Below are 11993 nucleotides of genomic sequence, written 5' to 3'. Positions count from 1 at the left end.
TCGACAAGTTGCCGCAACTCAATACACATACAGGTCAATAACGGGTTCGTATAAATCTGTTATTACAATAGTAAGTTTTAGCCTTGGTTTCCATATTTGAATAGACCATGTTTATCAAGAATATAATAAAATAAAACAAATCACAGCTATATAGCTGTGTCAAATATTATCGCTAACACACTATCTTTAGCACACGAAAATTGTCTCGCAATTGTGTGTTTTTTGAAGAAAAAAAAATATTGGAACCCTGTCAAATATGTCATAAAGAATATTGTATATTCATTTTCATAAAACACCTAAGCATGAAGTGTGTAAAAAGGGGGCCATGTGACAAAGTTGTCCCCGGGAGCCGACCCATGGCTCCCGGTGCCCCTATAATTTTAGGTTTACAGTCTTGTTCAGGGCCAAGGCCCTCTCACACGACTTTACAACTTAACCCTGGTCATTGGTAACTTGTAACACCTACACACCAAAGTGTGCACAATTCAACCAATCTCTCCTGGGGCACCACAGGGCACCATACCGACGTGTCCCCCGGGGGACTTCCCATAGGGTGCAGCCACAAACCGGCGCACGCAACTATATTTACAAGTTACCTCGCAAGTCCTCATTTATACACCTGGGTGAAGAGATGCAATGGAGATAAAGCGCCTTGCCCAAGGACACAACGCAATGAACTGTCCAGGACTCGAACCTGTAATCTTTAGATCACAAGTCCACTGCATTAACCACTTGACCACAACGCCCACATAATATTTGACACAACGCCCCTAGCCATACGACTGAATTATCAACAGGCCTGCTGCATAAAAATCAGAGCTGGGGTTAAATGATTGTATCTTTTCAAACGAGGAGAACTTACATAACAACGGTCTCAACTGAAACTAATTAATTACTGGCGTGAATCTGCGGGTACCAGGTTCAATTATAGACCAATTACTATTAAGTAGCAAACGTCTCTTTAAAGACGAAGATGTACTTGAAGGGGACAGAGACCGAACATAAGTTGTATGCATAGTAAACTCAAACTCAAAAATGTGTCGCCATGTGTTCTTATACGTCTGTGTTTGGAAACCTAGCTTCGATACACACGGGGCAGTGAATGCCACAGGTCATAAAAAGTTCAAACTGGAAAAAAAAACATGGTACAGACGACATCTCAGGAAGGACCTCAAGAATGGTGGCGGCGGGATTGGGGGATAGGGGGCTGTAGCACGGGGTCATTATTAGGGGCCAGGAAAATACGTTTTTTTTCTGTGGTGTAATTCAAATGTACATATGTATATATATATATATATATATATATCCATATATATCCATATATATATCCCTATATATATCCATATATATATCCATATATGTCCATATGTCCATCGGGATTCGAACCGCGGGCCTCCCGCTTTATATGCGGACACCCTAACCACTAGGCTATGGACGCTGATTGTATGTTCAGGGGTTCGAAACCGTAATTCCACTGTAGGCGTTTGCCACCTGTATCGAACAATGCTAGTTCTGTTTTGGTGACATATTTGCCTTACTCTAAAGATCACACTTGATGCTAACCAACTCGAAATCATTTGTGATTCCTAAAGCCAATATATTTTTCAGTCATGTAATCGTTTCTAAGTCGTGACTCATGCTACGTTATTAATAAACTGTAGAGAAATGTATTGATCATAGTGGGTAAAACCAAGACCACTAATCTTTGGGAAAACACTACTAACAGGTGGGTCAGATGAATGGCGCCCTCTATTTTATATTACAACTACCTTGGTTTATTCGGCATGGCTAGGCTTCACAGAGCTACTTGTATAACCTGAATACTGAATGATCAGCAAGATATGCCATAGATGGCATTCGACCTGATGTTATCAGAGCTTTTTGTCACCAAGGCGAAAAATTTAAGGGAGTAATGTGAAAAGAGAGACATTTATACAAACATGCTCACAAACTGTTATTACTTATTTCATTTACTTGGTTTCATCTAATTTATTTCATATATCATTACTTTGGTATTAATGTAATATCTGCGTAATGTAGTAAAAGCGATTAAAGAAGAATAAGAATTGGATACTTTCCTTCTTGTGATAAAATTTATTGAAATGTTCGGATTCAAATTGAGAACTATAGATGGGATGAAATTTGAAATGGTTTAACAATACGTCCTTATGGCACGAAGACTAACTGAGAACTCCTGAATACGATAATATGCTTATCTGAAAGTCACGCAAATTGGTATAAACCAACACGGACGCACACTTAGAGCTGTGATTGGCTGAACTGCCCATAGCGTCTAATAATTAATAAATAACTCTTGATTGGACAAGCCAATCGATCGCGCACAGCTGGACGCAAAAATGTATGTAAATATAAGATCATGTCACACACATAATGAACTCAGATAGACGCACAACAACGTGTAGATTCTATCAACAACTACGTAGAGTTACTCAAAATAAAGTTACTAAAAATAACCTTGAACTTTACATGACCTTGTACATACGCCAAAATACGTCTCGCATACCCATGTGGTGACTGGAAATTCAGTCAACCAACTTTCATTAACTATTAACCTGAATTACTCGTGCATTAGTATACCATGCATCCACAACTTCAACGTCATGAAATTTCTTACGAATGTCATGTTCGTTTCAATTGGTGTTCTATCGGGACGAAAACGTTTGTCTCTAGAAATATTACTGTCACTCGTTTTACTTGATTGCCGACATTCACAACATATCCAGACATGATTTAATGGTTCAAATAAATAAGTTTTAAGTACAGTATTTTATGCTGGCATTTTGTCTCGACACTCGTTTTACTTGATTTCCAACAATCCCGGATTATCTCTACACATTGTTGAAGGGGCTAAATGAAATCAGATTAAAAGTGCAGTATTTTTATGCTGGTACTTTGTCTAGACAGCTCGTTGCACTTGATTTCCGACATTCACAGCGTATATGCATAGCCTACATACTTTTAAAAGATGTTTACCGTGCAGCCTCCTATTCGTATGAGGTGTAACGCACATAATTATCTGATAGGCTGGCGGTGGGAGATACGGTAGCTTATAAAACAAGGTTTCCACAATTTTGCGTCTGGTCACTCCAATGGACTTGGACCTCCAAGACTCCAATTGTTTCTGGTGGAGTGTAAAGCCACGTACAGTAGACTCATGACATGTGTTTACTTTTCAAGAAAAAGTCGCACAGGAAAGAACCTGGGTACGAAAACCAAACTACCGGACGACTGATCCGCTCTCAACCACAGTCCCCTGGCATCGGGACTGTGAAATCATCGACGGGTGTGCATCACCACTCCCCTCGAAAGGGAACAGATACTACACATGATCTTAGCCAAAAGGCCGAGAAGCGACTTGTGTTTATCATGCCATAGTGTTATTGTATCAAGATGGTGGTTCAGGCCAATGCTATAGTAACAGCTGATTCTGGTTATACTAACAAGCAGAACTTCCTAGTGTATTGAAGTCATCGAAACCTCAATGTATTTTGCATTCTGGTTTACATTACGTGGTTGAGCAATTTTGAACAGCGCTGATAGCAACAACGTAAGTTTAGACAACAACGTATGTTCAGACAACGGAAGTTAAGACATCAACGTGAGTTTGAGCAACAACGTGGTAAAACAGCAGCAACAACTTAAGTTTAGACAACAACAGACTTAGTTTATAGACAACGAAATAAGTTTGCCCTTTTCGCGTTCCATACCCTCCGATCCTCTGTGTTGCCGTCTGCTACAGCGTTAACATATGTGGTCCTGGGGTCGCTGAAGCCGAATGTCCAAGTAGGGGATATGGGATCGAGCATCTGCCAACAGAAAGAAAAAATCAATGTTACTGGTAAAATAATGCATGCTGAGGTAAAGGTCAAACATTTTTGTGTGACGTTGAAAAGGGTCCGCGACCGATACCGGGCCTATACTGAGAAACGACGAATAATGTTCACTATACGTAACTTGCATTTTGGGATATCGTGTATTACGTAGATACTGAGGACCCTAGTCCATTATTGCTATCATATTTCTGATTGTACGTGGATCTGAAATACAAAAGGAAACTTGACAGAAACTGTTGGCACAACGCAAAATAGCTGCTTTCAATAGAGAAATGAAAATGAGATACAATAACAGTAAAATGGAATACTGCCATCTCTATCCATCACAAAGCAGCGCGTTTAAAGCTTTACAGTAAAACTTGTATACTCTTAAGGCGAAATAGATGTACTGCCGGCTTAATGTAAGTTTAGTATTTACAATATTAATTTAAACCTTCAGCGGTGCCCTTGTGACTTTGCCGTAACCCCCCCCCCCCCCCCATTCTCCTCGCTGAGAATGTTATTAGGTTACTAGTGTGGCACCTCCGAGCGAGGGATCCTAATTAATCTCGTGCAGAATTTCGGACCCAGTTTGAAGATAAAGAAATTGAATAGTATTTACAAATGTTTATTAAGGCACAATAAACAATTCATCTGTGTTTGAGACCACGCTCCAACCACCCCCCCCCCCCGGAGGATTCACATCATATTTATAGATTAGAAAAATCCAGCGGAAAGGCTATACGCAGCGGAAGTCTTTACCCCTAGCCACCGTCACGCCGAACAGTGTGGGAAAGATCTAGAAAGGAATGGGAGTTCAATGCTGGACTGAGGGGGTGCGGTGGAATTGGTGAGGAGCGTGAGTTCCTCCAGTTTCGAAATTTTTACTTAGACTCGGAATCATGGCATTCTGTACTAATGTGAAACACAGATTAGTTACAAATATATAGACAATTTTATCATGACAACAACAAGAAAGTTATCAGAAGTATACAAAAAAAAAAGAGGACGACTAAGATAGACAGGGCTATGGGGATCCGTTGAAGGCAAGTGCTCCTCGTCTCCAATGATACGTCTATACTAGAGTTCCTATATATGAAGGGACTCTACTCCATACATAGTCGTGGTACAGTATACGTGCTGCGCCATTGAACGGACCCTCAAAATCCGTAAATCCTCCGGGCGAACCATGAACGACTTTCGAAATGGGGTGGGGGGGGGGGGTGAAAGGAGAGAAAAAAAGAAAGAAAGAAAGAAAATATATTTAAAAAGAGGAATAAGATGAGTACATTGACATAAAACAGACGGTTAATTATAAAAGAGAATTTTCTTGGGGATGGCTTTCATTTGGCACCATATTGTAGAAACGTTTTACTTTCGGGTTAGATGTTTTAAACACAGATGTTTTGTTTTGAGGAACCCCCAACCCCCAAGTAAGACGTATTATGGGGTATAGTAAACGAACAATTGGTCTATTCATTGTCAGGTAGGCCGACTCCTTTGCTATTAATGCAAAGGATTAAGATGAATGATTTGCACTTCCGTTGGGTCCATCCCTAGTGGAAAAGTGCCGGGGAAGAAACATAAGCTTGCCCCCATTTTCGAAAGAGGAGCCTACTCGGTGCCCCTTTCCTCCACCTATGACATATAAGCAGAGACATGTTAATCCTCCTCAACTTTCAAAGTAAGGGGTGAGGTGAGGGAGCGCCCATCTCTCCCTAGTTCCTCCTGTGACATATAACATGTAGTACATGGCTGAATTTATAAGCAGAAACATATATTCCTCCCCACTTTTCAAAGTATGAGTGTGGTGGAGGTGGGGGGGGGGGCCCTCTGTCCCCTGTTCCTACACCTATGACATACTTATAGCTATAGGCAGGTAAAAGGAAATATAGCCATATACATCACAGCAAAACGTATGCATGAGTCTGAGGTACCATAGGCAATATATACTAGCTTTGTCAAAATAGTCTAGACCTTTACTTATCAAAACAATTATCAATTGCTGCATTCTATGTTTACTTTGCCAGTGATTGAATCTCTGCGGGGAGGTAGCCTACTATAAACTAGACCGCTTAAATTAGCAAAATGAAGCAAATTTTAGGGGTATGACTATGAAATGCAGGTAAATTAAACTAGCGCACAGGAAGCGCCAGTGCGAGCGCGACTTACGGCATGTCGACGTCCAGGGTCTCGCCAAGTAGGACCCCTGGTGTAAAGGAGGCGAACATCCCAATTTGAAGCATTGTAGTTTTCATAATTTCCAACCATATTAGCTTCAGATCAGCAAAACTTAAATTCGGAGTAAATAAGAAGTAAAATAGCTGTGTATCTGAATTCCTGCCTAAGGTTTTTGTTGGGCATGGCAAATTTCATTTGGGTGGGGAGGGATCGAGGCACGAAACGTATTGTTTTTCTTGGGGCACGTGCTCCCCATTTCTCCCCTCCTCCTTATTCCCCCGCCCGACCCTTCTTGGTGACACGACTGCCAACAAACATATCCCCGATCCCCACCCCGATGTTGTGAGACTCAAGTTTTGGGTGCCGGGTAGAATGTGAAAACATGATGGGTAAACTTCGTCGACTCTTTTTATGTCACGACCTAAGCAGGTTAATACACAAATGATCCTAATCTTATTATTTATGACCAGCAAAAAGTTCTTGTTTTTTATTATTAAGCGGGTGGTACGCATTCTCTGCAAAAGAACGCAACTGTCTTGTGTTCTAAGTTGTAAATTGTACCGGCTTGCACAGTAAATTGCAGTCATGGGCATATATGATATTTATCTGTATGTCACCATGTACTGGACAGGACAGCCTAGGTTTCGTACACATACATGCACTGTATGCACTTTATAATGATATCATTTATACAGTACATCAAGTAACCAGTGAATGAAAGACGGCTACGCAAGAACTACGTCGATTAGTGTGACGAAAGTAAAGACACTTCTAACTTCAGCTATCTATCAATGTTCTTGAGGAGATAGTTGTGATCATAGTTATCTTCGAACGAAGGTTTGTGCACTAAGATAGTTCCTTATTCAGTGTTCGGCAAACATGACTGGGCTATATTATGATTTTCGTGGTCCTAACAAGTTAGGCTAAAGGCTAGCCTAATCTTAATATTAATATAGACCTAACGTGTTACACTGTTAATCATGTTTAGCCTAAGTTACATCATACATAACATACCCTATCCATGTGGCAAGTTGTATTTTGGTAAATGAGCACGTCTGCCGACAAAAAAGTAGGTCAATGTCTAGTAGTAGCTTAGGCCAACCTGGCCTACTGTAGCTGTAGTTTGCCTTTGATCTTTATGACACTGACCGACTATGCACAATAAATTAGTAAGTTAACATAGACTTAGACTTAACATAGCCTAGCCAGGCCTAATAGTAATACTTAATAGGCCATCGGGTAGCCTAGGTGGGGTTGTTAAGGTAAGAGAGTAGAATTCATAACTGGGCATAGGGTTAACTTAGGCCTAACTCTGTTGTACAGGGCTCAATTAATCCTATGCAGTATGCTTTGTGCCTGGGGCTTTTTTATTTCTGAATTAATGCCATTCTCGCTAGGCTTAATAGTAGAGTCAGCTTAAGTTAAGGGTTGATAGAATGTTTAACGTAGGTTAAGAAATTGAAAATGTTTGTCTGGTTCTGGTAAACACAAGGGGTAGTATTTAAGTCTTAGCTAGTGTACACTTAAGTCTTTTCTACATGAAATCAGTTTTCTTCATCATACAATGTCAGTTTTTTATTGCAAAGATGTAAGTGACTCTTGTTTGATTACATTTTTTAAACACTTTTAGGCTAGTTGGTGCATGTAGTTGGTCAAGCAGAGTAACAAATCTTAAAACAGAAGTGAAGGGAGTGATCGGGCAGATGTTACTGTATTATTTTTTCCAAATAAATTGCTACTGTATCACACAGTTTCATGCATATCAATTTGAAGCGGAATATGATTGTCCATTTCTAAATTTATGAATCCTACTGCATAATAATGCAATGGCTTCTACAGTATTTTTAATCATCACATGATATCTCAAAAATATTTTGTGATGAAAATGTGGTGAGGAGGAGAGGCCAAAACATTATGATGTGTGCATATTCATAAATGCTAAGTCTGTATGCAAACCAAATAAACATCTATGCAATATTAGTAAAGTACAGTGTACTGCAATAGTGTACTTTGTTTCTCTGGGTACAGAAAATTCAACAATGTTTCCAAATTCATAAAGGGCTCTCTCAAAATGTTAATCGGGATACCAAAGTCTCTGGACAAAAAGACCGATGGGCTCCTACTTTTTGAGAAAAAAAATCGTCAAGCAATTGCTTTAACCTTGCCCTTGTTAAGCATGTTATGTGCAAAGTGTTAGAATCTTGGACTTTGTTATCCATTTCATCAACATTGCAATCAGCAAAATCTATTTTTCTTTGTGGAAACAAACATTATCCATGTTACTGTACCAATGTACAAAGCTTATTGAAGATAGGCAGAGGTCATCAACCTACTCTAGGTATTATACTGCGCAATATTTCAAGGCTACACAGTTTTTAATTGAATACTACCTATAGCTATATACATGACTTCATTATAGTTGTAATTAGTTTAATTTAGTTAATTGGTAGATAGTGGTGAGAATTCCTCAGTGCTAATTGCTGTTTCTGTTGTGGAAAGAAAAAAAAAAGCTTTAAAACATGTATCTTCTGGTCAAGTTATTTGTGTCCAACCTCCTTGTGAGATATATCATTCGTGAGAGTTCTATGAGTTTACTGTACAGATATTGTACAGTTTGTTCAAAAAGATGACACAGAAGAACAAGCCATTAGTCAAGAAGTATAGGTACTGTACCTTTAATGTAATTAAATTTGCATTTTTTTTTTTTTGACTCTACAAATACTTATTTTATCAAATTTATTAGTTAATCTTCGGCTGATTATGTCTATGTCATCTCCCAACAACCAGCATTGTCCAAGGTTTTTTTTTTCTTCCCAATGCAATGTTAACAAAATCCAAGGCCTAAAGAATACCTAAATTTTTTGTTATGAAAGTGGGGTAAATTTGTCTAAATTGTTTAGGATTTAATAACAGTCTAGTCCAAGAGGGAAAATATTGTATCCCAGAAATTTAACCTAATGTTTCATTTCATCATTTGCAAACCTCTGAAGTTTATGCTACTGTAAGATTTCATCATTTCGTGTTGAGTCTTTGTGGGACAGAAGTAAAAGATTCTTATTATGAGGTACTGTACAGTACCTACAGTAGTGGCAGAGTTACCGTGTCACCAGATTGTAGCAAATTTTTAACCACACACATTGCAGCTTTGAGGTCAAAGATTGTTTGATATCAAGAGTGGTAAATACTGTAGTTATTCCTGTTAAGTGCATGTATCTCTCCCTCTCTCTACATTACTTGTGGGGGTCTCACAGTACACTGTGTGCCATGAAGTGGTGGCTGTATAGTACATTATGTCCTGAGGTAACTTTACAGTAATGGAATCAGTAGAACCAGGCAAGTTGTACAATTGATAAAAAAATTACTTCAGAGTAGAAAAATGGATAGGAATTTTCCCATAATTTCCAGTCATCAAATAAATTAGCAGATTGCATTCATTTCTGTTCTCGATCCTAAATTTCCGACTGACAAACTGATTCATGTAAAGTACATGATGTGTACAGTAGGTGTTCACAATTTTACACACATCTCAAATTTGTAGAACTTTTGAACAACTCCACTGCACACAGTTGAAGTTTGACCTCATCTAATGAGAAGAAGTTTGGTGTCCTGCTGATGTGTGGACCAGACTATCGATGGTTACAATTTTTGGATCATATGTTACTCCTCTGTACTTAATACTCGTACATTGCATATCATACTGCCCCATACTGTGTGTAGGTTATTTCTCTTTGTTGACCAAATGATCTGTTGCGGGTATTGTACTTTATTGTACATACAGTATGAGTATGTGCAAAGTTAGTTTCAGACTGAAGTGGCGAACCTTCTGTACAAAACAGGATAGTGGGTATAACCAATGTAGGAAATACTCATTATTTGCCATACCATGTGATGGTAGATATTTAACAACAATATGCCATTGTTTACTTACTGATGGCAGCTGTACAGTACAGAGCAGTACAGTACAGTACTTATTATACCCTTTGTAATGTAACCATGTGTAGTACCATGTATCTAGACAGGTGACGCATGCATGCATACAGTATGTACAATACATACATACTGTTCATTAAAGATAACCACCAACAATGACTTGGGCGTTTCTTCAGGAGAACTTTTGAACTTTGGAGAACTTTGTGTCTCAAGTTCTTGTCTTGCACCATCTTTAATGCAATCTGAGACAATACAGTAATGCACCAAAGATTCATTATCTCTACACAGCCAAGCTTTGATGAACCCAAAGTCTAGCAATTTGACAAACACGGGAATGTAACCGTGGATTCCCTTACTCACCCTTTTTTGCATTTTTCTATAGAAATGCTCCTTGTAAATTACAAACTTTATGGCAAGGGATTTGTGGGAAGAGATTTGTAGAATCGAATGAAATCAGTCGTACTGTTGGAAAATTGAATGTTGATTTTTTTGGGAAATACAGTAGTCTTAAAGTTGTTGTCATAGTTTGAGACAAAGTGCAAACTTATTTTGAATCATCATTTGGGTAAGTTTGCTACAATTATCAAACTTGTACAGTAAACGGCAAAAAAAGTAGTTATTAATTTGTGACTATTTGGATGATTATTGTGCACTGGGTGTTAAAACTAGAGGTTGTCAACAACTGTGCATAACAATCATTTTGTGAACTAAGCCTTGTAACATATTGTAGGTTTGCTTTTAGTATGTATAGTAAATGCTAAATTGCAAAAATTATAGAACAAGCTGCATAAAATAAGCACATTTTTACTCCGTGGGCTAAAAATATTTAATGTGATTCTTTTATAATCCTACACAAAATCTGGGCAAGTGTAGATAACTTCCTGAAGTACTTTAGCTAGGATCTAAAAAATACACAACATTAATTTGGGAATTAAAGCAACATTTTGCAATTAGGTGAACACATGATGATACCAAACCTGTCAAAGGAATTGCAATTTAAGATTGCAGTTGCTCAGTTCCGCTTGTTGACAATTTCACCAGGGTGAAGGTAAATAACCATCAGAGTTGGCCCAGGATATGCTAGAAATTCAAATAATGGTCACCTATGTTTAGATTTCATCAGACATTTGGCAGCCCCACGGAAAGCATTTTTTGCCTCACTGATATATTCAAATGTCTTACTTGAACCAAGCCTAACAAAGCCAACCTACTTACACTTCAGTATGGTATCTTGTTATCTATAGATATTAATATGGAGTAGCATGTAATGGAAAAATGTCATCAACTTTTGTTGGCTCAAAAATCTGTTTTCAACAGTTCACATGATCATTAATCTAATCTACAATATGAAATGTTTCCCTGAAAGGTATTGAGGGCGACATTGAAGAACTTAGCATGCATAGACTCTGGATGTGTAACCTGATTAATTTCACTTTGACTTCGGCTTTGAGTACAATGTTTCTACATGCTGCCGTGTCGGACGAATCTAACAGTAATAGTAGTTAAAGACTTTGCAATCCTCGTTGTATTCATTGCCGACTTTCCAATCTGCGGTCCCCCTCAAAAGTTTTGCAAGGTCGGTTAAAGTGTCTCCATAGTTTTCCCTCTTGGGAAACCAAAAAGGAGTGGTAAAAGTGTGAGATAGCACCATCTAGTGATTATTTATGTTCAGTGCAGAAACAGTACAGGTCTAATGTACAGTAGCGGTTGTATGTGATTGATCTGTCAATAGACCTTACCTACTATGCACAGAATTCCCACTTAACATATACTGTGTACAATAGTTGAGTAAACACAAAATAAATAAAAACAAAACAAAACCGGTTATTGGTGTGGAAGTCAAGAATATAGTAGTTTAGTCAAGAGCAAGGGCGTAGGAACCGGGGGGGCTGGGGGGGCGCCAGCCCCCCCAGTGAAAAATGTGGAGGGGCGGAAGTATCATTCCGCCCCCCGCTCCGCAGGTCAGAAAACCCCTTTTTCATTTCCAAATGAGAAAAAAATCTCATTTGGAGCACCAAATTGCATCTAAGGCCAGGTGAAAATACAAAA

General features: G+C 38.7%; 1 protein-coding gene and 1 pseudogene across 3 annotated transcripts in view; one reads left to right on the top strand and one right to left on the bottom strand.

The window, feature by feature from the left end:
• Positions 1-3147: 3147 nt before the first annotated feature.
• Positions 3148-3376, bottom strand: LOC139959192 (U2 spliceosomal RNA; annotated as a pseudogene).
• A 3234-nt stretch (positions 3377-6610) lies between these two features.
• Positions 6611-11993, top strand: part of LOC139958888 (E3 ubiquitin-protein ligase HECW2-like) — a 64505-nt gene continuing 59122 nt past the window's right edge. For 2 of the 3 annotated variants that reach the window (XR_011789897.1, XM_071956303.1), the window contains exon 1: positions 6611-6851. The gene's annotated coding sequence lies outside the window, so the exon portion shown is untranslated. The remainder of the gene's footprint in view (positions 6852-11993) is intronic. The other variant, XM_071956306.1, reaches the window with a different exon arrangement.

This window comes from Apostichopus japonicus, chromosome 18 (assembly GCF_037975245.1).
Source record: "Apostichopus japonicus isolate 1M-3 chromosome 18, ASM3797524v1, whole genome shotgun sequence".
Lineage (NCBI taxonomy): Eukaryota > Metazoa > Echinodermata > Holothuroidea > Aspidochirotida > Stichopodidae > Apostichopus > Apostichopus japonicus.
The sequence above is the reverse complement of the archived record's forward strand: the minus strand, read 5'-3'. Positions and strand labels throughout refer to the sequence as shown.